The sequence below is a fragment of the Podarcis raffonei genome, chromosome 1, assembly GCF_027172205.1.
Source record: "Podarcis raffonei isolate rPodRaf1 chromosome 1, rPodRaf1.pri, whole genome shotgun sequence".
NCBI lineage: Eukaryota > Metazoa > Chordata > Lepidosauria > Squamata > Lacertidae > Podarcis > Podarcis raffonei.
Genome location: NC_070602.1, coordinates 28,683,207 through 28,710,672, shown reverse-complemented (window position 1 = coordinate 28,710,672; position 27,466 = coordinate 28,683,207). Strand labels below are relative to the sequence as shown.

Sequence of the window (27,466 nt, the reverse complement as noted above, 5' to 3'; positions counted from 1 at the left end):
TAGGAATACTGTGCAAATATCAGGACTCAGCAGTAGTACAGACTACAAAACAGGTCATCCCATCTATTATAGGAATTTAGTAATAGCTCCAAGCAAAGAAGCAAGAGGCTAATTTTACTGAGATGGCATATACCCGGGAATGGCCTTGTTTACACATCATGGTAAGCCAAACCATTGGCTTAGTGTGAATGCTAAGGAAATCACAGTCACTTTGTTCCTCTCTGGGTTCTTCTTCTGCTGCACTCTGCTGAACTAAGCCTGGCTTGGCTTACTGCATCATCCCAAGCCAAGTTTGTGCTTTAGTTCTTTTCAGCCAGACCATGAGGTATAACCATGAGATATGGCTTTTGCTTCATGGTTTGTCCAGGAGAGCTAAACCATGAGCCTGGGATCTGACGGCATACTATACCAAACTACAGCTTAGCTTAGTGCAGCATAGCAGCAGAAAGACCGGGAAGGATTAAAGCAGCCACAATCTCTTCTCCAAGAACCTCTGTGCTTGCATGCTTGTGCTAAGGCGTGGTTTAGCTTAGCATAATTTGTGAACCAGACCAATGTAACTTTTCCCCAAAAGCCTCTGACAAATATGCTGTGCAGTCAGTGGTTAGTCTTGCTAAGTATCTGAAACCAAGGCCAGATGACATGATGGCGGGAGATCTGGGTTTCACTTGGCTGCTTTTTCAATGAAACAGGTTATTGTAACCACATGATGGACGGAGATTTGGTTCAGGGCTGTGGCACTGGAGGAATAAGGTTTTAACCCTTTCCCCCCTGCCAGTTTCACAATCCTCAGCTGCTATTTCCCCCATGGGGTAAAACATAGAGGTGTGAATTAGCCATCTGTTTGTTTTGACCTGTGGGACAAATGACAGCTGTGTGCGCGTAATTTGGATCTGGAAAGCAGGGTGGAAGAAGTGTTAACCTCCTTCCCCAACACAACAGCCCAATAAAAACTGCCTCCCTCTGGTTGCATTTATCCTTGCAGGGGAAGGGAGAAAGGAAGGTCATTTGATCATGGGTTCCTACTGTGGTCCCAAGATCTGCATTTGGTGTGTGTGTGTTTATTTCATCAAGGGATGTAGCAAGTGCTTTAACTTAACTTGGGAGGGCAAAGGTAAGGAAGGAAAATGAAAAATATGTGTAAAATTATGCACGGTGTGCAAATAGAAAAAGATGTGTTGACTGTATTAATATTGCTGGATACTTTGAAAACATAAGCATTCCTGTGTTCACCCCAAAAGGGACTGAGTCAATGTGAGCCTTCTAAGCCAGTATCCACAGAGTATTCATCATCTCCTTTACCTGCCCCAATGATGTACAAAATGTTAAAATTATATTCATCGAAATTTCAGGAAGGGATTCAAGATTTTGAGGGTTTTAAAGGCTTTCAATGGGACAGGTGGGAGGCAAAGGCAACAGCTGCTCTCTTCATCCCTAGTGGAAGATGGTGCTAGTTCAGAAGACGACCAACAAGGGCCACTGCTTTGGTCTTTTTCAGGCCCTCGAGAAAGTTTTTTTTTTTGTAGGGGAGCCTTGCATAAGGGAGTGCTGGTAGAGTTGGCTTGTAGGTTTGGGGTAAGTGCAACCCAGGGAAGAGGGCTGTGTTTGCCCCCATTCTGACAAAATGCTTGCAACATGCCTGTTAGATATGAGACTGAAATTCCACGATGTTCAGTGATGTAGCCATGCGGTAGATAACTAGGGATAGGTGAATCTGTCAACTTCAGTTTCTCTCTGTTTCTGACTTCTGCAATCTTAAGTTCAGTTCTCCACATTTCTAAATCAGTTTGTGATTATTATTATTTTTAAAATCCTTATGAAAATCCCTACGTATGTTAGTGCAAATTTCTCCTAATACACACACCTTTTTATGCAATATACATTTTTTTAACCAAGCCTAATAAATATTTCTTAATACAATGCATTTTTGTATCTTATTTTTACTAATATATTCATTTATTTGCACACTTTACCTTAGTAATATGCCTTTTTTTGCTCACCTTACTTGACTGGAGAGCTGCGTTGCAAAAGTCAGAGAACTGCAAATATTGAAGGATGCCTGTGTTTTGGTTTGCATATTGTTTCGTAAAGTGTGAATTAGGTAGATTCACATTTAAATGCAACTGAATTGAATTTCTCCCCCAACCCTACTTGCAGCTTCGATTAAGTACCCCCTCCCAAAATACACACACACACACACACACACACACACACACACACACAAAGGTGTTTCTTGGCTGGGGTGTTCCATTTTCAGAGAATTTGTGTTGTATAGCTACCTGCTCTGCTCCTGCACTTTGAAAAACCAAGCTTGCTGTATTCAAAGTGCAAATTATTTTTCGGCTGCAAAAATGAACAGCTTGGCCCTATATTTTTAAATTATGCATCAGTTGCTTGGTGCTGCAAATGAAAGACTGGAAGGTTATAATTTAAATATTGCTTGTCACAGAAGAAGTGGACAGATTCTTGCTAAAAATAGCTGTTTTCTTGGGTTGTTCTTTAAAAGTTGAAAATCACAAGTATATTCCACCATGTGTGCTGCATCTCAGCACTCATGGGAACTGAAGGAGCCTGGAAGATTCCTCACAATCTTGGATTCTTCTATCCAATAGCAAGTGCCCTAGCCTTAAATCGTATCTGAGATAGGAAGTTGCCTTGGTAATTGGTCCCATGTAGTTCAGTATTGCCTACACTAACTAGCAGTGACCTTCCAGGGATTTAGATTTGAGTATTTGTCAGTCCTATCTGCAAGGACCATTGCTGATTCATGGCTTAAGTCGCCTTCATATTTCCCTGACCCAGCACTTTGAGAAGCGCTAGGTGACTGGATTGTAATTTACCGCAATGCTGCTGACATAGCATCATATCATGGGCATTATGGGAAATTAGGGATGTGTCTAGGTAGACCCATCTAGTGCTGATTCTCTCCTGATAACTTTATTTCATCTGGCTCTAGGGCTTGTTTGCTTGTTGCACTCTTTTTCCTTGATTGGTTGTATTTTACAGTATGGATTTGATGGTGTTTTTCAAGATTTTAAACTGCCTTGGAGGCCCATCTGAGCCAAAACGTGGGGCATAGCCAGCAGAAACTCAATGGGACTTACAAAAGTGTGGATACACATAGAATTACCCTATAAATCACTAAACAAATAAATAAAATGAAACTTTTTCTACGTGTGCATCTTTAAAAAGTTCAGTCAGTTCAGCCTGTTGGAAAACAGCATAGGCATTCAGGATCTCACAGGCTAGGGTTGTCCAACACACCACAGGTTCCCTTCTCTCTGAAAGAGCACATATACAAACAGGGATAAGGACAGAAGGTTCCCCCAGACTTGGGTGCCTGGGGGTGTATTCTGCATCATGCCATTGACTCAATAATACTGCAGTAGCAATGAACTTATACTGGATCATCCACACATAATTCCACTTTCTTTATTGTTTTGCCATGCTTCCCAGTGTTACCACATTATTGCCATCCGTAGTAGAACTCTTGTACTTTCCCACAACAACAGTGGGATAAGCAACAACAAACCTGGAACTTTTGTGGTATGAAAAGTGACAGAATTGCAGCAGGAGATTACAGGACATGCACTTTTTGAAAACAAAGCAGTATGTCCACTCAAAAACGACTGCAGACACAAACAGTATTGAAAGCAGGATCATGTGTAATTGCTCCAATACCATCATGAGCGAAAATAATCAAGAATGCGCAATGCGAAGGACATATGGAGGGGCCCAGAGTGTTTAGATGCAATAAAAAGAACATGCTCTGCTGTATTAAGAGGACATCAGAGAATAGAAAAGAAGTAAAGGGCTTTATTACCCTATGTCTCAACTCTTATATTTCATTTAAAATAATGTAATCATTAAAGTAATCAAAGCACTGCTAATTAGATACCACGATTAACATAAGGCCCCTTGTTCATATCCCACAGATATACTCTGATAGCTGGAGTGTTCGTTGTTTGCCAAATGGCAACCATAAAGAAAAGATACTTGAGGAATGGTCCTCCCCATTTGCTTTTCTACTGGCGTGTTCCACTAGTAAATTCATCAACCAGACCTTATTTCTGGCTTTAAAAATTGTATCTACTTATATGCCTAAAAAACTGCCCAGGCGCTCTGTTTTCCTTCCTTCTTCCCTTGCCCTGACATGTTGGTCAGGGGACATTTTCTTATGAGGGAGCTACAAATTGAAAGAGGCACTAATTGCATTCTCTCCTGCTTGCTGTGCTGCTCTCTCCAAAGAGTACTTTGGTAATTGCTCACCCACTCATTGCTTTTTTTAAGCTATGAGCTGCGTCCTTTAAGCCGCACGCTTTCTTTTCTGTGCGGAATAATTAGTAACTTTGAAGGCATATCCTCTTTCCTCTCTCTACTAGTTCCTTACAGCCTGCTCCCGTACATGCGTACTCAAATGTAGGTCCTACTGAGAGCTGTGGGCCTCCTTCCTATGTATGTTTCCATAGGATTTCAGCCTCAGGCAGCATTCAGGACGTGCTCTTATTTCCGGTGTAACTGTGGATTTGTTGCCCCCATAGTAACTGCCTCTCTTTGACTTGCCCACTTCCTGAGTTTTCTTCCTGATGCCATTATTTCTCATCAATTTCAAGGTCCCTTCTGATGTGGAACAACTGCATTATCAGCCATTATAATTATTATGATTATGATTATTTTATTTATACCCCGCTCATCTGGCTGGGTTTCCCCAGCCACTCTGGGTGGCTTCCAGCACATATAGAAACATAATAAACATCAAGCATTAAAAACTTCCTGATACAGGTCTGCCTTCGAATGTCTTTTAAACTTTGTGTAGTTCTTATTTCCTTGACATCTATTGGAAGGGTGTTCCCCAGGGAGGGCGCCACTACCAAGAAGGCCCCCTGCCTTGTTCCCTGTAAATTCATTTCTCTCTGTGAGGGAACTGCCAAAAGACCCTGAGAGGTGGACTTCAGTGTCCAGGCTGAGCAATTGGGGTGGAGATGCTCAAAGAATCATAGAATTGTAGAATTTGAATGGACCCCAAGGGCCATCCAATCCAACCCTTTCAATGCTTCTTCAGGTATACTGGGCTGAGGCTGTTTTGGGCTTTAAAGGTCAGCACGAACACTTCGAATTGTGCTCAGAAATCCTCTGGGAGCCAGCGAAGGTCCTTTAGGATCAGTGTTATATGGTCCCAGTGGGACCATATATGAGATGATGAACTAGGACCTTGCCTGTGACGACGGATGGGTTAATCTGACTTTAACATTCTGGTATTTCTGGCAATAATTCCTAGTGATAACAACACAAAGGAAGGATTTTAGAGGAAGGGCCATAGCTCAGTGGTAGAGCGCATACAGAAAGTCCCACATGCAATCCTTGGTGTTTTTGGTGGGGCTGGGACAGAATTCTGCCTGAAGTTCTGCAGAGCTGTTGGCCTGTCAGCATATAGGCGATATGGAGCTAGATGGAACAATGGCTTGGCTCATTATAGGACAGCTTACTATGCCCTATGATTATCTGGGCAGGGATGAACTGAGATTCTTTTGGCTGTCTGAGCAAGCAAATGGGGGCATAGTTGTTCATTAAGCACTTGGTTGCTCTCCATTACAGGCCACCCCGTCCCTTTCTACCACCACCCCACCCCAGTGAATCTAACTAACTGCACATCTCCTTGCACTCAAAAATGGGTGATCGAATCTCAAGATTGGTGCATAACACCACAAAATTTAATGAAAGTGATGGGTTTGGCCTGTGTGTGTGTGAAGGACCTCTGCACAGGCACAGCTTCCTTCGTATGGGGCAGGACCCTGGACTAATCAGCCCCCTTTCCCCAAGGTGCTCTACATAAGTATACCAGCTTGCATGCAGAGCCCTTTTCATATGCCTGCGAGGGGCATGGGGCTACCATCGAAGACAGAGGTCCTCTGGCTGGGACGGGGCGATATGGGATTGAGGGGGCAACTCCCATCTCTTGCGGGGGTGCAATTAGTGCCAGCATCGTCCGTTAAGAGTTTGGGTGTAATCTTCGATACCTCCCTCTCTATGGAGGCGCAGATTACAGCTATAACAAAGGCGGCATTTTTTCATCTCTGCCAAGCTAAGCAGTTGGCTCCTTATCTCTCTCGCCCTGACCTAGCCACTGTGATCCACGCGACGGTCACCTCCAGACTGGATTATTGTAACTCGCTCTACGTGGGGCTGCCCTTGAGACTGACCCAGAAACTCCAGCGGGTGCAGAATGCCGCGGCAAGACTCCTTATGGGGTCTTCGCTGCAAGATCATATTCATCCGGTACTATACCAGCTGCACTGGCTCCCGGTGGAGTACAGGATCAGGTTTAAGGTTCTGGTTTTAACCTTTAAAGCCCTATACGGCCTAGGACCCTCGTACCTATGGGACCGCCTCTCCTGGTATGTCCCACAGAGAAATTTACGGTCTGCAAATACAAACATCCCGAAGATCCCAGGCCACAGAGAGGTTAGGCTGGCCTCAACTAGAGCCAGGGCTTTCTCGGCCGCGGCTCCAATCTGGTGGAACGCTCTGTCACAAGAGACTAGGGCCCTGCGGGACCTGACATCTTTCCGCAGGGCCTGCAAGACAGAGCTGTTCCACCAGGCCTTTGGTCAGGGCGCAGCCTGACCCCCTCCTCTGGCAATCTGCACAGAATTTTGCTTAATGGTTGCCATCAATTTGATTTTAATTAATTTTGTAATGAATGTTTTTAGACTGTTGGATTATTTTGATTGTTGTTAGCCTCCCTGAGCCCAGCTTCAGCTGGGGAGGGCGGGATATAAATAAAATTTATTATTATTATTATTATTATTATTATTATTATTATTACCTCACAAAATGTCAAACCATAAAAAATTCACCCAGAATCTCAAAGCCACATACTCTTTCCTGTCCCCTATACATTTTATACTTCTATTTGAACTCAGAGAAGCTCTGCAAGCGTTTCTTTTAATAAGGTATCTGTAACACTCAGCCAGCCCTAATCCAAAAGTATAGTTCTGTGCATGTTCAGTCTGCCCTTCAAGGCAGTGCTACACTGAGGCCTCACAACTGGGCTGGAAAACTGGAAGCCCTACTACCACTAGGGTGAAGCCCTTCACACACAGAACTAGATGACCCTTGAAGTCCCTTCCAATTCTACCGTTCTATGATTCTAAGGTGGAATCTAGACACATATAAAAAAACACTGTGAAAACGCTTTTTTAAAAAAAGCGTTTTGAAAAATAGATTTGCCATAAGCCCACCATCGCCTGCTAGTGTCACATTTGTATAATGTGCTTAAAATGTTGTATTTCCAGCTGTATAGCTGAGTCCTAAGTGTCCACAGAAGGGATGCGGATGGCGCTGTGGGTTAAACCGCAGAGCCTAGGACTTGCCGAATGGAAGGTCGGCGGTTCGAATCCCCGCAATGGGGTGAGCTCCCGTTGCTCGGTCCCTGCTCCTGTCAACCTAGCAGTTCGAAAGCACGTCAAAGTGCAAGTAGATAAATAGGTACCGCTCCGGCGGGAAGGTAAACGGCGTTTCCGTGCGCTGCTCTGGTTTGCCAGAAGCGGCTTAGTCATGCTGGCCACATGACCCGGAAGCTGTACGCCGGCTCCCTCGGCCAATAAAACAAGATGAGCGCCGCAACCCCAGAGTCGGTCACGACTGGACCTAATGGTCAGGGGTCCCTTTACCTTTAAGTGTCCACAGTAGCTTTGGAAGGGAGAGAACAACATGGCCACACTTCTGTGACCTCCTAGCAGCTCCACAAGGTCTAGCAGGCACCAGGCACCACTGCCTGTCCTATATTCTTTCAACACATGGAATAGCCGTTTGAAACCCCTTTCATTCCACCAAATCAAAGTGATGGAATAGTGCCAGTTCGTGGGATAGTGTGAGCATTTTCTTTCCATTGCAATAACATATTATTTCAGAGATGGAAGGACCTGCTTTTGTATTCTGCATGAGTGCAGGCAGAGAGGCTTTGAATTTGTGAGATACAGATTCAAAAAGGGTTCATTATGGGGTTGGTTAATCCAGCACTGAGCAGCAGAATGTATAAGACATGCATAGAAGTAAACATACTTGTTTTTCTTTGGCACTGATTAAGTCTCAGCTGGTAACATGGGACCAGTGTAGGTTTCCATGTTTTAAGGAAGATTAAGGCAACTTGGAGTGTATTCAGAAAAGAGCAAGAAAAGATGATAAATTATTTAGAAGCAACATAGGAAAATGGGACTAGATAACGTATTTTAATACCAGATGCCCCAAAGGATGAGCGACTACTATACCTTGTTTACACCAATAATTGAGCAAGTGGTGCTTTAAAAAATATTTTTATTTGGTTTTGTCTGGGGTTGTTTTTGTGTGTGTGTGTTTTGGGTGGGGGTTGTTGTATGTCACCTTGAATATTTGTTTTAGAAGGATGGCTCATAAATCCGCAATTCAATAAAATGAATGGCTTAATGGTTTTGAAAGGTAGAAAGATGTTTACATAGAACAGAATGGAAAACCCTCTAATCTCTGGAGAAAAAAATGCTGTTTCAGTAGTCAATGAAACAAGGTGCAAGGGAATTGTGACGTTTCCTCCTTTGGAAGTTAAGAGACAACTAGGGAATGCCTCAGAGTCCCAAAATGATATATTCTACTATCAAGGTTCTCATGGGACCAAACTAGGCATGATGTTAAATGTGTCTGCACTTAAGTGTGTGTCTTTAAAAATACAAATAGTAGCCTCTGGGAGTAGGGGACAGAGAATTATCAGTCACATGTGTGCCCACTTTCCATCCTTCAACTACAGTGGTGCCTCTAGTTATGAACTTAATTCGTTCTGGAGGTCCGTTCTTAACCTGAAACTGTTCTTAACTAGAGGCGTGCTTTTGCTAATGGGGCCTCTTGCTGACACTGCACCACCAGCACACAATTTCCGTTCTCATCCTGGGTAAAGTTTTTAACTCAAGGTAACTCTTCCAGGTTAGTGGAGTTTGTAACCTGAAGCGTTTGTAACCTGAGGCATTTGTAACTTGAGGTACCACTGTATAGGAATGAGACAGGCTAGAAGACTACTGTATGCAGATGGCGTTGTTGTTAAAAATTATCATTCCCAGGGACTTTGCATAGAAGTGAAAAATGGTGGCGGTTTTGTTTGTTTGTTTGTTTTTGTCTAAATTGTGGTTAACCTTAATTACGGTTTAATTTAAAACAAGACAACTTCAAAACATAATTTCTGAAGCTGGCTTGTGTAAAGAAACCATAGTTAAGGTTAACCACAGAATATTAACCGATGTTAACAATTTGACAGTCTGGCAATACAAAAAGCATGGTTAACTTAAAGGGGAAATGAAAGCCTCTAAACTCCTCTTTATGGCAATGTGGGAGAAAGCACGTGGATCCAAGACTCACACTAAACCATGGTTAAGCATGGCATTCGAACACAGCCGGTAGCTTTTAGCCACAACAGCTAAACCCAGCATACTTTAATTACCAAATGTTGATTGCATGCGATTATCCCAGGGGCTGATAATTCTTTGATTCTGTTGGCTTCAGGGTGCTAGACCGGTTAGACCTTGATAAGACCCAGTAAGGCAGTGTTTCCTGCTCTTACAGCAGGGCAGTTTTCTCTGCATACAGAAATTACAGCCATGGCTTTCTCTTTTGACCTAGAGACCCTCCAACTAGTTTTCCTGCAAAGGGACTGTCAGCAGCCGCTCTTACAAACCAGGTGCTGCTTTAGAGTTGGCCTAAGCATCCAGGAGTTACTGGGCCGAATCTATAAAATTTGTCTTTCTTGCTCCTTGTACTTTTTCACTTAACAGGCAGGTTATGTTACCAAGATGTTTTATAGATGTTGTTTAAAATGAAGCCTTTCCATTAACCCATACTGCCATCTACTGCTTAGTTTTTATAATTCAAACATTAATCGAAGACGCTAGAGTGATCTATGGAGTTCTTGGCATGTGTAATTCCTATAACCAGTATAAATTCTAGATGAGATTTGGTAAGCTTTATGCTCCCACAATCATCCCAATGGTAGCTGCCTTTCCTATTTTAAAAAATAAAATAGTATGGTTTTTCCCTTTTTTTAAGGACACAGGTACACAAAAATAAAACATTAGAAAACATGTAAAAATCTATTCAAGAGAAAATGCACAGAAGCCATTTTCTAGAAAAATTCTTCAGTTGTAAACTTTGAACAATAAAGCTATGCAAAGTTGTTTAGACATGAGTCCTATTGCTGAGAGACTTACTGCTGTGTTCTTAAAGTTGCATGAGAAGAAGCCTACAAAGAACGAGTGATTTGCCTAGTTCTGCTCTCTGTGATTCCATAAACAGCAAAGGCATACAACCAGAATATTTCGGATCCTTTAAAAAAAAATCTAAAAAAAACCCCACCATTTCCTCTCTGGGAACCTGTACACTTGTGCATTTCCACTTAGGTATGGCTGTGTCAACCAGATCACAGAGTATTATGGGAGCTGCGGTTCTTATAGGGGATTTTATTATGCTCATAGTATTTACAGTGGTACCTCAGGTTACAGATGCTTCAGGTTACAGACACTGCTAACCCAGAAATAGTACCTCGGGTTAAGAACTTTGCTTTAGGATGAGAACAGAAATTGCGCAGTAGTGGTGTGGCAGCAGCTGGAGGCCCCATTAGCTAAAGTGGTACCTCAGGTTAAGAACAGTTTCAGGTTAAGAACAAACCTCCAGAATGGATTAAGTTCTTAACCCGAGGTACCACTGTATATTTCTATAGGATGGTGGGACAGGCCAGAACATACTTCCTCTAATGCAACAGAACCTTCCTTTCCTTTCCGCCCTTGCAGCTCCTCCATGTGCCCCTGAACATGCCCCAGAGGGTTGGAGGAACCTCTGGAGCAGATTTGGGAAGGCACAGAGGGCTGCAGAGGGGAGGAAAGGAGTGGAAGTCTTGTATGAGTGGAAGTCTGTCACCCACACTTTTTAAAAAGCAGTTTACAGGGTTGTTGTTTTTTTAATCATATAAAATTCTGTAATTGAAGCACCAATGGTAAAAAGAACGGTGTAAGGTCAAAAGCAGAAGAGCAAACTAATAAAAGCAGGCATCTTTTAAAAGTACTGAAACAGAAGTACCCTGCGGCTTCACAGTATAACAAGTGTTCTCCTTCCTGTACCCCTTTATTGGTAGGAAGGAAAAGTATGTACTGGAGGCCAGCAGAGACAGCTGTGGGTGAAAGGTAGTCATTTTTCTACTGCTTGGGTAAAGCCTACTAAGTAGGATGATGATGTTGGAGCACATAGTAGCTCACCTTGGTTTTGTAGTTGGCTTTGACAGACTCCAGAAGCTCCTTCGCAAGCCTGGCATGTGATGGAGAAGAGCAAGCATCTCCACTATGCTGATGGTAAGCAAGGGAAGGAGCAGCATTCTCAAGAGAAAGGGCTGTTGACTCAGGGGGTAGAGCATCTGCCTTCTCTGCAGAAGGCCCCAGGTTCAATCCCTGGCATCTCAGGTTTGGCTAGCAACGATTCCCTGTCTGAAACTCTGGAGAGATGCTGAGCTAGGTGGAATCATAGAATCAAAGAGTTTGAAGAGACCACAAGGGCCATCGAGTCCAACCCCCTGCCAAGCAGGAAACACCATCAGAGCACTCCTGACATATGGTTGTCAAGCCTCTGCTTAAAGACCTCCAAAGAAGGAGACTCCACCACACTCCTTGGCAGCAAATTCCACTGTCGAACAGCTCTTACTGTCAGGAAGTTCTTCCTAATGTTTAGGTGGAATCTTCTTTCTTGTAGTTTGGATCCATTGCTCCGTGTCCGCTTCTCTGGAGCAGCAGAAAACAACCTTTCTCCCTCCTCTATGTGACATCCTTTTATATATTTGAACATGGCTATCATATCACCCCTTAACCTCCTCTTCTCCAAGCTAAACATGCCCAGCTCCCTTAGCCGTTCCTCATAAGGCATCGTTTCCAGGCCTTTGACCATTTTGGTTGCCCTCCTCTGGACACGTTCCAGTTTGTCAGTGTCCTTCTTGAACTGTGGTGCCCAGAACTGGACACAGTACTCCAGGTGAGGTCTGACCAGAGCAGAATGCAGTGGCACTATTACTTCCCTTGATCTAGATGCTATACTCCTATTGATGTAGCCCAGAATTGCATTGGCTTTTTTAGCTGCCGCATCACACTGTTGGCTCATGTCAAGTTTGTGGTCAACCAAGACTCCTAGATCCTTTTCACATGTACTGCTCTCAAGCCAGGTGTCTCCCATCTTGTATTTGTGCCTCTCATTTTTTTTTGCCCAAGTGCAATACTTTACATTTCTCCCTGTTAAAATTCATCTTCTTTGTTTTTGCCCAGTTCTCTAATCTGTCAAGGTCGTTTTGAAGTGTGATCCTGTCCTCTGGGGTGTTAGCCACCCCTCCCAGTGGGGACCAATGGCTGACTCATATAAGGCAGCTTCCTATGTTCCTTTGAGAAATGGTGTGATTTCCCCAACCCCACCCAAGCTGATGAAAGAGCCTGAAGGTTATATGCAGAATTTGAAACACAGCGTTTCTTCCTTTCCCCTAGACAACTCAAGAAATAATAAAAAAGGAATACTTAATGAGTAGCGGTTATCCTAGGGATACGGGTGGCACTGTGGGTTAAACCACAGAGCCTAGGGCTTGTCGATCAGAAGGTTGGCAGTTCGAATCCCCACGACAAGGTGAGCTCCTGTTGCTCAGTCCCTGCTCCTGCCAACCTAGCAGTTCGAAAGTACAAAGTGCAAGTAGATAAACTGGTACCACTCCAGCGGGAAGGTAAACTGTGTTTCCGTGCGCTGCTTTGGTTCGCCAGAAGCGGCTTAGTCATGCTGGCCACATGATCCAGAAGCTGTATGCTGGCTCCCTCGGCCAATAAAGCGAGATGAGCGCCGCAACCCCAGAGTTGGTCACGACTGGACCTAATGGTCAGGGGTCCCTTTACCTTTAACGGTTATCCTGCACATGGTGATTTTCTTTGGTGTGTGTATGTGTAGGGAGATTAGAGAAGGCAAAAATATCTGTAATACAATAACTAGGTTTCAGTGTAGTAGAGGGTAAATACTGGAGGAAGACAGAACAGGAGAGAGGCCAGGCTTGTAGAGACATTATTTTTGTCTTTTTCTAGATATGGTTGGTGCACTTACAACTTTTTAGCAGTGGGGGAGGGATACAAATATATCCAATCTAGGTTGCACTCCCAGTGATGTCAGTGCCAAAAGGTACACCTCCCTATCCAACAAATGATGCACTTTTAACCTTTTGGTAAATTGTATATGTGCTTTTAAATTTCTAGTGCTCTTCCATCTGAGCTGTTATTTTCTCTAGTGCATAAATGCTTAATTTGCCCTTTAACAAGATTTTAAAAATATTTTTACATTCTTTTGGAACTCAAACAAGTCTACTCCTCTCCTGCACCAATGCCTTACCATTTCAGAACACGTTCTTTTAAAATCCTTTGTTAGTAAGGGCTGTATCCAATGTAGTGGTAACTTAAAGTGACTTAGTGGCATACTTTGCTGTGCAAGGGAATACACAAATACATTATCAAAGGTTGTTGTGCAACAGTTTACACAAGAACAATCAGCTGCACAACAAGGATCATCTGTTATACAACAGGCTTCCTTAGCAGAGCTGTTGTGCTGTATTTCTTCATTGCACAACCTTTATACTCTGCCAGACACACAGCATTGGATAATCTCTCTCTGTTCCTCTTGGTATTGTATGTCTATCCCCACCCTAGCTTCATGCACCGAAATGCACATCTCATGCTTGTTTAGGAAGGCATTAGGTTGAATGGTTTATGGGGAAAACATATTTTAATGTTAAAATGTATCAATTCACTTCAAAATGCAGTAACCCAGCCCTTCTGCTGAGTGAGACCCTGAATTTAGGGATGTAGGAACATAGGGCCATGCATCTAGCCAGACCATTGGCCTACCTAGCTTAGTATTGTTTGCTGTGGTTGACAGCTGCTGCCAAGGATATCAGACATATTTTCAGCCCTACCTGGGGATGCTTGGGATTGAACCTGGAATCTCCTACACGCACCACAGATGCTCTGCCACAGAGCTGCGGCACATTCCCAAAGTCCTGTCCCAAGTCCACCACTGCCACTGTTGCAGTATCATTGAAGAATTGGGGCTAGTGTGTTTCCATCTCTTAAAAGTGAACACTGGTATGAGCTTGCAGGAAATGTCTAAAACTGACTGCCAAGGGGGGAGAAAATAATGAAAACAAACTGATGCAATTTAATTTGTACACCAGAAAATGTAGCATTAAAAACCCCCAACTCATTATGCAACATGCATTTCCCAAAACAGAGACTGCAGTAGAGAACATTATTAGGTTTGCAACTGAAAAGGAGTATTGCCTAATGGGGTCAAGAAAAATAATTTGCTCTCACTACAGTGGAAAGATGTACGTATTATGGATTCTCCTTAGCAATGTCATTGAAGTTTGCTGGCCATGGGTTTGGTTACAAGCTTCAGGAGCTCATAGTGTCCACCTCCATGTTGAGCCTCCAAATTCTTTCCCATCTTGGTTTAAAATTGGACCCAGAGACAACTCCAGACTGACCGCCACCACCCACCAAATGCCAACTCCCTCAAGCCCAGCTTGAGACTTCCCTAGCTGTGCAAAGCTGCCAAAAGTGGGGCATTTCTATTGATGCTCACTTTTATAGTTTTAACCGATGTCTATTGGTTGTGTTTTATCTTTGTTAACCTCTTAGAGACTATGGCCGTTAAGCAGCATACAAATTATTTAAATAAATAAGTAAGCATGGCAGAGCTGCCCTACTCGGTATCTTCACCGCTGCTGCTTGCTTGGATAGAGCTTAGACAGGGCAGGTGGGAGTCCCACAGGTGCAGCAGTGGGAGTACCTGATGGGTCCTACCTGTGCAACTGCTGAGGTAAGCAGCGGTGGTGTAGGGGGTCAGGGGATTGTTCCTCAGCTCCAGTTTTACTACCTGTGCCGCTGCTAAGCAGTTTGGTATGATAGGTTGGGATTATCAGTCTCCATTGGACCCAGACATTTTCATAGAGAGCTTGCACATGCAGACTTCTGTGTGGAGCCCTTCTCTCGTCTCCCCTCCCACCCCACATGCCTTCTTGATTCAGGGAATGTGCTAAACGCTCGCTAATGGAGCTTAGAAATTAAATCTCCCTTTTTTAAAAAGCATATTTATATCTCACTTAGGTATTCTGCCAAACATTTATCTTGAAGTGCTATATTAAATGATGAGAGGGAAATGGCGTGCCACATCTGGTTGGGCCAAGGGCCAAGGGAGAAGCACCAGCCAAAAAAAAGATGGTGTCTAGCTGCTGCCAAAGCTTAGATTCCTCCTCAGAGCCATTATAGGTGGGATGTGGGTATCTTGTTAATCTTAAAGGAAGATTGGGCATGGCAGTCAGTGTTGCTGTGGTCCGGAATGGCCCCCAAACCGTGAAAAATCCGTGACCATGTTGTTCTTCAGCTGTGTGTGAAAAAGCCCTGGCAGCCCCTTCTCCCTTACAGAGGACCCTTGGAAGGGGGTAATTTGCACTGGGGAAATGAATAATTAATCCTTCCCCACTGGCCTCTTTTCTCAAAGAACTTCCTTCCCTATCCCTGAGGGGTTCTAGCCAGATATTTGTGCAGTGAACATGGATTTAGGAAATTGATGGGAGTGAAAGCAGCTAAAGAGGGGAAGCGCTGGGTGGTAAAGCGGTTGCGGAGGGGAAGGGTTAAGTACTTCTGTCCCTACCTCCCTTTCTGTTATGGTGATTGCCTCCTCTGGAAGGGTCTTTGCAAGCTAAAGGGGCCAATCTAATTTCATTACAGGCACCTGTAGTGTTGCCGCCCCTCCTAAAGGATCAAAATGCCTGATTAGATGATCCACAGCTGTAATTAAATTTCATAAAACCACTAATACTGCTTCCCTCCCATGGATGCCTTGCTACATCTCTAATGATACATCTTTAATGATACTGTTGGAGAGGAGCAGCATGCAGGCTTTAAAGAACCACCTGAAAAGAAAAAAGAACTTTGGAATCACTGCAGCTTCTAAAAACAACCACCCCACTTTCAAGAAAATGGGAAAACACGTGGGCATTGCGAGAAGGGAAATGTTGTGTGGCTTGTTCATGAACCACACAAGCTCCCCTCCTCCCAAGTTTTCAGAGTGGAAAGCCCACCTTCTTTAAAATTCCCTAAATGTCAGGGCAATGTAGGAGGGTGGTAGATGAGGGTCGCCTTTCTGCTATTTTAATCTCTGAGTGCTCCAGCACTGTGGGGGCACAGTGGGAGACTGCACACCTGCAGAGCATGTTAAAAATAAGATAATTTAGAAAAATAAAAGCTCACAAAATAGCACAGCAGTGGGGAGCTGTTTGTCTCTTGCGGTATCACTGGCAATTATACATGAAATGCCCTTGACACGTATACAGCCACGTTCAGCAAGCATGGCGCTTATGGGCCCAGTAGCTTGTGGAGAAATCTATTTTTTCCCTGCCCAAAAATATTGCCATTTGGGTCCTTAGAAAAGGCACATGCCCCCAACAGAAATGCTTCCTTGACTGGAGAAATCTGGATATGTTTCAACGAACTAGTAACAACCATGCATTTATTGCTCCATAAACTGATTGTCTGGAAAGAGCCCATTGTTTCTCAGTATTTCATGGCAGTGCAAATAACAGTGCTTGATTTCTAAATGGCTGATTTTATGTCCCCTGGAATTGCAGTAAATAATGCAGAAAGAAGGGGGGGACACTGAGCAGCTTGGTATCAAAGGTTTATAATACCAGCAATTATTCTGCATCTGTGTACGTTACCCATAGCACAAACCAGCCTTTCATCCAGCTGAGAAACAGTTGCATTTACATACACAAATTAAATGGAAGCCCCTCCTGTGCCAGAAATGGGATTTGAAATCTTGGAAATTGGATTTCTTATATGCTGGATAGACAGCCAATTTCAGTGGCATAACTTGGTAGGGATGAATTCTGGCCCTGCTCAAGAAATTCTCATGCATACATGGAGGCAAAATGCATGTCCTGGTACAGAAAGTCTTTGTGCCAAGCAGGAGGTTGGCACTCTCAGTTTTGGCAGTGATCGTCAGTCACTGGGGAATGTGGGGGGAGAATAACTAGAATCAACACCCCCTTTCCACCACAGGTGATCTGTTGTGCCAGAGCTCAATGTACCAACCATCCATTTAGCTGGATATTCACAATCTTGATTCAGCCAAATCCCAGCCCACATCTTGCACAAGCACTGATCCAAAAGAGTACACACAAGGCACCGTAGAGCCCATAATTAATTGGAGTATCAATGATCCTTTTAATAATAATAATAATAATAATAATAATAATAATAATAATAATAATAAATTTTATTATTTATACCCCGCCCATCTGGCTGGGTTTCCCCAGCCACTCTGGGTGGCTTCCAACTGAATATTAAAAACAATACAGCGTCAGACATTAAAAACTTCCCTAAACAGGGCTGCCTTCAGTTGTCTTTTGAAAGTAAAATAGTTGTTTATTGCCTTGACATCTGATGGGAGGGTGTTCCACGGGGCAGGCGCCACTACTGAGAAGGCCCTCTGCCTGGTTCCCTGTAACTTGGCTTCTCGCAGTGAGGGAACCGCCAGAAGGCCCTCGAGGCTGGACCTCAGTGTCTGGGCTGAACGATGGGGGTGGAGACGCTCCTTCAGGTATACAGGACCGAGGCCATTTAGGGCTTTAAAGGTCAGCACCAACACTTTGAATTGTGCTCGGAAATGTACTGGGAACCAATGAAGGATACCTCCACTTTTCCTCATGAAATAAATTCAAAGCTGCCCAAGGACAATGTTTAAAACCAAAATAAATCCCTTTTAAAAAAATAATAAAAAATGTAGTACATAAGAATACTGTGTGTGTGTGTGTGTGTGTGAGAGAGAGAGAGAGAGAGAGAGAGAGAGAGAGAGAGTGTAGAGGAACCCGGGGAAAGTTTTTAAATTCTGAGTAAATAGCAAGGGTCTTTCCTGGCTTCTATCTTTTTTTTAATGGCATTGGTGCTGGACAAATCTTCTTGAGGAGGTGGTAGTTCCATAGCCAGACCTCCACAGCTAAGAAAAAACCTCCCTTTACTTACTGCCTTCGCCACTGTTGACAAAGGGGGTGGAAATGGTAGATGATTTTCTTTTCCGCCCATGGTGATTGGGCTCCATCACTGAAATCAGCTAAGCAATCCTATGTTGTGTGTACAGATTTCTGCATCAAGCTAGCCAGTGCCCAGTCCAGGCTTAAGTTTGCTGAGCGCTGAGCTATCTGAATCACTTGTTGCTTTGACAGTTTCCCTTTCTTTCTGATACAGTTTGTGTTTTGTAGCTGTAAGAATTCTGTAGAACCCGTATAAGTCATTTAGCCTTCAGTCTACCCCTGCCCTGCTCTATCCCCTTGAGGCTACCATGAAGCTGCTTGAAACAGTGGCTTGATGTCGGTGACAGCATGTACACTGCTGAAATGAGCAAAAATAAAGAGTTAATGCATTACGCAAAGAGAAGCTGACAAGAGATCACTCTTTTTAATTATTAGAACAGTTTTGTGTTGAATACAAAGGTCAAAATAATGTGTGTTTTGACACCTGTCCCCTTCACTTGTTTTGGCCTTTGGGTCTAACTTATTGCTCTCACTGTAAGGACTGTCAGTTTTTAAATGCCACCTTGCTTCTTGCTTTTCCACATACTTGCAATTTCCCATCTGTGAGCATTTGGGTTGTGTTTCTGGTTTGCTGACTGTCGCCTTGCACCCCACTTTTCAAAGTTCCCAAGTTAAAAAACAACAGAACCTTTATTGTTGCTGTTTATTTATTTATTTAAAGTTTTAAAGTTTTTATCTTTTCTGTTTTATTTTCTTAAGCTCTAAATTATTTGGCCTTGGTTTACAGAGAATGGTCACAATCCCTGACAGGGGCAGGGGAAAGTGCATATCTTTTGAAAGTTTTTAGTGCAGTTGACCACCTGGCTGAAGAGGCAAGCTAGTTTTCGTTGCCTCTTCAGGCACCTCCAGCTGACAGGTGATTAGCTTTGGTAAAAACTTCCAAAATGCCTCCAGATGAGTACACAATTCTCCCACGCTTTAGCTGCTTTAGGGCTCTCAACAAGATACATTTGTTTGTTTGTTTGTCTAGGGATATTCTGATAATGGCCATAGTTATAGGGACAGGTGAAACTTGTAGCCAACTCTTATTGCATTTGGCTATGCTTATCAATCCTGCTAGGGACGTGGGTGGCTCTGTGGTCTAAACCACAGAGCCTAGGACTTGCTGATCAGAAGGTTGGCGGTTCGAATCCCCGCAACGGGGTGAGCTCCCGTTGCTCTGTCCCTGCTCCTGCCAACCTAGCAGTTCAAAAGCATGTCAAAGTACAAGTAGATAAATAGGTACCACTCCGGCGGGAAGGTAAACAGTGTTTCTGTGTGCTGCTCTGGTTTGCCAGAAGCGGCTTTGTCATGCTGGCCACATGACCCGGAAGCTGTACGCCAGCTTCCTCGGCCAGTAAAGCGAGATGAGCGCCACAACCCCCGAGTCGGCAATGACTGGACCTAATGATCAGGGGTCCCTTTACCTTTACTTATCAATCCTGCTCAGATCATTAGGATTTACCTCAGAGTGCTTTTTGTTAAGGTTGAGGTTTTCTAAAGAGAGAAACCATAATCCTCTGTTGCCTGTCCCCCTCACCTGGCCGAAGTTGTTAATAGGCAGGACTATTAAGCATCACATATTATTACCAAGTAAATTTCTCAAATTAGAGAGCACCTTTTTCACAATCTTGCTTCTTTAATCTGACCTTATGTATAATTAGTATATTTTGAAACATCTGTAATATACATATTAAATAATAATGCCCATATTTTGTCTGTTCCTAGCGGTATCCACTGGGAACCAAGTTTTGCCATTCAGTATATTATGATATTTTGTCTACCAACGAAGGGATACAAAATATAGAATCTTGCTGTGCCTGCAGTTGTTGCTAACTCCTACCACCTTCTAACCATTGGCCATGATGGTTGGGCTGATAGGATTTTGAGTCTAACCATAGCTGGAGGACTGCAGATGCTGCATCCTAGCTGTCACCAATATCTGACTCCATGATCATGTCCTACAGTATATGCTGGTATACCCATCTTTCTGTTCAAACAGAATGGGGCATGGAGACCAGACAGTTGGTGGTCTGCATCTGTCTTCTTCTGAAAGAATTGATTGCTTTCACTGAAAAATGTTGAGATGTTATCTACTGCTCCAGAACACATATGACATAATCAGTGAATATAATCTGCTGTTATTGTGGCATTAAAAAGTATGTAAGGCTTTAGGAGGCTGAGGCATACTTACTTGGTAGGAAGTCCCATTGGAGACACTGACTACTGAGTTGAAAGAAAGGAAGGAAGGGGGGATATTTGTGGTGTTTTGATCCAATCTGTATGGTGAGTCATTTCACACAAAGAGTTTAGTGTCCACACTCTGCATAAATATAGCTATGATGTGGGGTAACAAAGTTGCTTCCATGTGGCAGATGTGCTATAGTGAGCCATGGACCTAAACTGTTCCATAGAGTGACTTTTTGTCTCACTTTTCTCTCCTCCGATACTTGCAACGTGATCGGCTGGAAATCTCAATTGCAATGTTTGTCTACCTTTTGCTTGGCTGTGTCTGTAAGGCCCAAGGGAGTGTATTAGATAGTGGTCTGGAGTTTCCTGGGTTTCTCTGTGCTTGTTTTCCCTTTATGCATTGCCTCCCTGAAGTGCTTTGGATAATAATACATCATTCATGAGTGGCATGATAAATGCTGCTGCACATTTGCATGGATTGATGGCTTGTCATATTATGTAACTTGTTAGTTTGAAGGCACATTGGGTCAGGGAGCGTCCAATCTCTTCCGGGAAAGATGGCTCTCTAGAGTGTCAGCTTTTGTTTTGTTTATTAAATGTCCAGCATGTAAAACTGAGTTTTCCATGGTATGCTAGTACTGCTGACTCTTTTTGGAAGCAGCTTTTGATATTTCTAGGGAAAGGGAAGCTTGGCTGAGTGTCTAGGTGCAACACCCTAGAGGTCCCGGGCCCTAAGGAAGTTAGATTAGCTTCAACCAGAGCCAGGGTCTTCTCAACACTGGTTCCGGCCTGGTGGAATGCTCTGTCTCTTGAGACCAGGGCCCTGCAGGATCTGATCTCTTTCCGCAGGGCCTGTAAGACAGAGTTGTTCCATCTGGCCTTTGGCTTAGAATCAGTTTGATTCCCTCCCCCTCTTTCTTTTCCTTTTTCCTCCTGTGAAGAGGCTGCATTCTAATGTTTTAGTGTTGTATTTTAATCTTTTTTAAATTGTATTTTAATCAACTTGTTTTTATTATTGGTTGTTAGCCGCCCTGAGCCCGGTCTTGGCTGGGGAGGGCGGGGTATAAATAAATAAATAAATAAATAATAATTGTTGTTGTTGTTGTTAAACTCTATTTGCTGACTGTCTTTAAAGGTGTTGACTATTTATCTAGTGAAGCTGTCCTGTTAGGGCAAGGACTTTCACCTGCACAATGAAATTTTGTCTCCCTGCATGCCTCCATATCCCCCATTCTGTTCTGGGATTTCCCCCTCTACGCATCAGAACAGATTTTTTTCTTGGGAGGGGGTGCACAGAGGTATGTGGGTAGATGTGCACAAGTCCTGTTGCGTTGCACTAATAGGACAACTCCATTGGATACAACCATTTATTTTTAAAGGGGGCAGGAGTAGATTTTCTGAGAAAGGAGTCTAGACTAGTATTGTTTATTGTGTAGGCTATGGGCCTTATACTGAATACATCTTATCTAGAACTATGGATGAACAAATCTGTTTATTTTGCTTTCTGTCTGTCTGTCATTTTTTTCAATCTTAAATTCAGTTTGGCACATTCCTGCATTAGTTTGTGGATTTTTAAAGTCCTTGAGAAAAATCATAAACATTTTGAGGTGCATTTCTCTTAAAATATGCAGTTTTGTATGCAGTTTTGCCTGATCTATACTTTTTTGTAAGCCCTTTGAATATAATGTATTTCCGTGTGGTTTTTTCATTAATATATGCATTTATGTATACTTCTCCCTTATGTACACTATCCCTTTTTGCCAACATTTTTCGTGAGATAACTGCAGCGCAAAATTCAGATTAGAGCACATTTTGAAAAACAGCTGTGTTTTGGTTTACATATTGTTTGAGGAAGTGCAAATTAGATAGGTTTGCATTAAAATTCAAATGGAATCGAATTATCCCCTATTCCAATCTAGAACATAGGGCAACACACAGCTTGGAAAGGTTGTGAGCTATGCTTTGTTGCCTTCACAATTGTCACTTTGTTTGGCTGATGTTCCAGGTTCCCAAGAAAGATGTGAACATTGCGCATTGTGTCTACATACAGTATTAATCGGCACTATTTTTGGTTCATAGTATCCGCTGGTACCTCTGCTGATAAAATTAATTGTCCCTGTGAACCATACAAGGTTTTGGGATCAAAATGACAAGATGAAGTTTATGATGGTCATATGGAACTCTTTGAGATCTGCTAACACAGACAGACCCTTTTAAACCAGGGCTCATCAACGTGGTGCCCTCCACATGTTGCTGTGTAGCTGGTGGAAATTCTGGTCCAACCACATCTGAAGGGTACCACATTGGCTACCCCTGCTTTAAACCAGGTTTGGATGCAACAAATACCAAGCTTCCCCACATTTTTATAGGTTGCCATGTGTCCTTTTTTTCCAGGACACATCCTCTTTTTGAGGGGTAAAATTTCTGTCCAGGTGGAATTTTAAAATTTGCCAAAATGTCTCTGGCTATACTTTCTGGATGAGTCATAGACATAACTGGTGGCTGAAGACTTGGTTTACTCTTCTCTTCTCCTGCCCCCCTCAGCCATATATCACAGCTTCAGTAGCCTACATATAGTAGGGGTATTTAAAATAAGAGTCATCACAGCATCCTGTTTTTTGTTCTTCAGAACATGGCAACCCTAGTTGGGAGAAACTGAGCTGCACCCCCCCCCCAAATATAGTAAATACCTTGGCTTACCTCCATGTCTACCCCTTAAAAGCCTGCCTTCCCATTCACCAGTGCACTATGACTAAACATGGTTCTTGAGTAATTGGAAATTTGGCAGAAGAACTATTTAAGCTCCCCAACTTCTTTCTATGTAGCTGCAGGATATGTGCTATAGATGTTTAATGCTGAATGTCCAAATAGGGCTTATACAAGGCCTATAACTATTAGGGGTTTCAGTACATGTTTCATGTTTTGCCCTAACACTTCAAATGCTTCTCTTTTTTAAAGCTATACTTCCATTTCATTTCTTTCTCACACTTGTTTTGTCTTCATATTGTGCTTTCACTGGGTGGTACAATTCAAGCTATCATGGGAACGTAAGAAGCTGCCTTATACTGAGTCAAACCATTGATCTGTCTTGTTCAGTATTGTCAACACTGACTGGCAGCAGCTAACTGGGGTTTCAGGCAGTGAGTCTTTTTCAGACCCACCAGGAGATACAAAGAATTAGACTAGGGTCCTTTTGCATGCAGAACATGTGCTTCACCACCAAAGCATGTCCTTCCCTCTCCCATGTGAAACCCACTGCCCTCTCCTTAATATGGGTCTTCAGGATGTGCAGGTAAGTTGGTTTCTATCCAGGTAGGTTGCTGACAGTATACATTGGATGGTTTAACTGCCTTCACCTCTAAGCACCTAAACACTTTTTCCTTGTTCATCTGTACTTTGCTCCACCTTCCTCCCAGTCTGAACCCCATCCTCCAATATGAATGTGAAATGTTTTGACAGTGTTATTTCAGTGTATGGCGGTGGATACTGCTTGTCTGAGGTTATAAATCCTACCTTGCATTCTCCGGAGAGGCAATCTAGGCGCCGTAAGGGTAAGAAATCTATCTGTGGTCGTCTCCACTCTCACCTTGGGATTTAAAAGCTCTGTTTCTCTTAAACACAACCAGTTTTATAGCTCAACAACACACCACATAGTGGAGAAGGGCATATGGGTAGCTATGTCAATTACAATCGTCTAATCCTTGCAGAGTACTCCTGTGATGCTGTGTGATTTAGATGCCATTATGCATTTCAAAAGGATTGAGAAATTGTTGTTTGTCATTGCTGTTTGTTGCTCACAGCTGGTTTTATGACTGAGTTTTGCTCATAAACAGGTGGTTAGAACATTCCTTCAGCTATGCAATACAGTCTGTGCGGCTCTGAATTAATTTCGCTCTTGTGTTGCATAGCACCAGTGTTTTCATTTTAAAATTGAAAGCAGCAATGTTTCTGGCAGTGCCAAAGCTGCTGGTGTGAATTCAAATGTTGGGGGGGGGGGAACATATCACTCAGCTAAAACACATCCACCCTGGTTAACAAAAAGAGAAAGAAAAGCATAGCCACTTTTGGATATATGTTGGGTATCCTTCTGCCAATGGTTTTTGTCAAAACAGGTTTCCTACTAATAGGTTGAAAGGTAAGTTATTTCTCTGCTGCTTATGGATCTCTAATTCCAAAGCTGTCTCTTGCTTTTGGACCCTGCAGTAGGCAAGCAATGCAGTAGGATTCTAATCTGTTCCACCGATGCTCATTTTATATCAGGAACCTAAGCAGCATGAAATGCAGCCATCATTTTGCAGTGGAAAGATGCTCCTGAATCAGGTAAGATGGCTCTCCCACACAGGGCGGTTAGACAGCCTGCCTGGTGCACTGGAAAGAACAGGTAATGCTGCTCTTGTGATTAATATGTGTTGGAAGGAGTTGAATGTGGCCTGTAGGTCCTTCTGAACTCTTTGGTGCATATTCTGGATATGTTTTGTACAAGTTAAAGTGAGTTCCATGCTGAATGTTTTCTTTTTGGGATGGTAATTCCATTGATGATGATCATAACAGTTGTTTGCTGACTGATTTCCTTTGTGATGCCAGTTTTTCACTAAAACAACAAAAGGGTTTTTGTGTGTGGTTTGTTTTTTTGCACCTTGAAGACTAACATATTTATTGTGCCACAAAGCGCATGAAAGCTAATGCCATCATAAATTTGCTAGCCTTTAAGATGCCACAACACTCTTTGCTGGTTATTCAGCAACAGAGTCACATGGCTGCCTCACTGGGAGTTTATTGTGAAAGTTCTGGATTGTTTTAAAGGGAAGTCACTAACATAAACAACTACAATAATGATGCAAGGATCTGCACTTATATATATGTTAACTTGGCACTGTAAGCAGAATATTCTTCTCTTTCTGGGGTGTCTGCACAGGTAAGCAGTGTAGAATTCATTTCAGGTTTTCTAAGTGTAATGGCATTAGGGGTTGCTTGCGTGTAAGTTACTGCCGCTCTGGGCTAGGTTGCCTGGTTAAACCGTTTCTCGCTGGACAGCCATCCACTCCGTGGCTGTTCAGTCGCTGGCAGAATCCGTCAGTGGGCGTTTCTTGAACTTCTTCCAGCAAAGAAGTTCTTTGACGCCAAGTCTACGCCTACTTTCCCTGCGCGGAACTCTTCTGCGCAGGGTGGGTGTGGGTAGCGGAGGACCTGTGCTCTCCCCGCTGGTCTCCAGCGAAGAGTCCTGGAGCCCTCTCTCCGATTCCCCCCCCGCCCCCCTTTATCCCTGGTGTTACGCTGATTTCCTTCCCCAGCTGATGAGTCCCCTCTCTCCCTGCTTGGCCCTTCTCCGGCATCGCTTGGGAGACCTGCCTCCACTTCTGGTTCCGATGTCAGTTCCCTGACATCCACCTCCCACTTAGTCCCTTTCCTCGGCCGACGATGCGGGGAATCCCTGGAATGAGCTGTCGCCATCCCCTGAGGATTCAAACTCCGCTTCCCACCCACTCCGATCTCTTCCCGTGGGGTGGCCCTCCCAGTCCGATTCCTCTTCCTCTGACGCCTCTCCTCCCTCCTCTTCAGAGGCAGGAAACCCCACAAAATCCTCTTCATCATCTGTGGTTCCAAATTGCTCCTCCCAGAATCTCGCTAGTGGTTTAGGTTTATCTGGGAACAGGCTGTGGAACTCCTCCACAAGATACCCATCATTGATAGCCTCCGCTGGAACCCACGTGTTTTCTGACTCGGGTTCTCCCTCCCAAGCTACCAAGTACTCCACCTGGCGCCCTCGCCACCTTGAATCGAGTATTTCCGTGGCTTGGTTGTGGTGTTCCCTCTCCTCTACCTGCGGGTGTGTGGTGACTTCTCCCTCTCGCCCTGGGAATTCCCGCCCCTCACTGTATGGAGAGAGTAGGGACCTATGGAACACCAGGTGTATTTTCATGCTGTCAGGCAACTTGAGCTTGAATGCCACGGGGTTCACCTGCTGTGTTACCTCAAAAGGTCCCAGCCGCCTTGGCCGCAACTTCTTACACCCTCCCTTAAATGGTAACCCTTGGGCTGACAACCACACCCGGTCTCCCACCCGTATGGTCTTCCCTTCCCGACGGTGCTTGTCTGCCTGCCTCTTGTAAATTTCCTTGGCCCGTTCCAAGTTCATCTTAAGTTGCTGGTGCAAGGCCTCCATTTCTTCCACAAACTGCTCTGCCGCAGGTACGCTCCACCCTTCCTCCCCCCTCCCCGGGAAGGCCCTGGGGTGACACCCATAATTGGCCATGAACGGGCTCATTCCCGTGGACACATGTTCAGCGTTATTGTACGCAAATTCGGCCAGCGCTAGTTTCTCTACCCAATCGTTCTGTCTTTCGCTGACGTAGCAGCGTAGGTATTGCTGGAGTATACTGTTCGCTCGTTCTGCTTGCCTGTTGGTTTCCGGGTGTCTCGCCGTCAAGAAGCCCACCTCGACCTGCAGCAAGCTCATGAGCTTCCTCCAGAACCTTGAAATAAATTGTTTCCTGCGATCTGAGATGACCCTCGAGGGAGCCCCATGCAACCTGAAGATGTGATCCACAAACAATCTGGCCGTTTCCTCTGCCGTCACCGCATGTGAGCAAGCTATGAAATGGCACATTTTTGTCAGTAGATCAACTACTACCATGACTGCTGTCTTCCCCCTTGATTTGGGCAAATCTGTCATAAAATCTATGGACACCACCTCCCAGGGTCTTCCCGCGTGGGTAAGGGTTCCAGTAACCCTGCAGGGGCCGCCCTCCCCCCCTTTGCCCTCTGGCAGCGGTCGCACCCCCGTACGTACTCCCGTACATCTTCCCTTACCCTTGGCCACCAGAACTGCCTGGTGACAAGCAGCATGGTCTTGTGCTGACCAAAGTGCCCCGCTGTTGGGTTGTCGTGGAGTTGTTTGAGTACCCTTCCCCTCAAGGTCTCCCCCGGTACGTACAGCGCTCCCTTATAGTACAGTACCCGTTCCTTTTCCTCAAACTCTCAATGGTTTTCCCTTCCTTCCCGTAGTTCCCTGATTTTAGTTTGGGCGAACTCGTCGTCCCTGGTGAGACCGGCTAGTTCTCGTTTCCCAACCAACACTCCCCCCCACACCCATCTGTCCTCAGGGAACACGTGTCGGGCTTCCGGCGG

The 27,466-nt window shown here is 44.0% G+C and overlaps 1 protein-coding gene across 19 annotated transcripts in view; it reads left to right on the top strand.

Annotated features, from left to right (window-relative positions):
• The window catches only part of NRXN3 (neurexin 3), a 1,132,087-nt gene that overhangs the window by 436,681 nt on the left and 667,940 nt on the right, over nt 1-27,466 (top strand). The window lies entirely within an intron of this gene.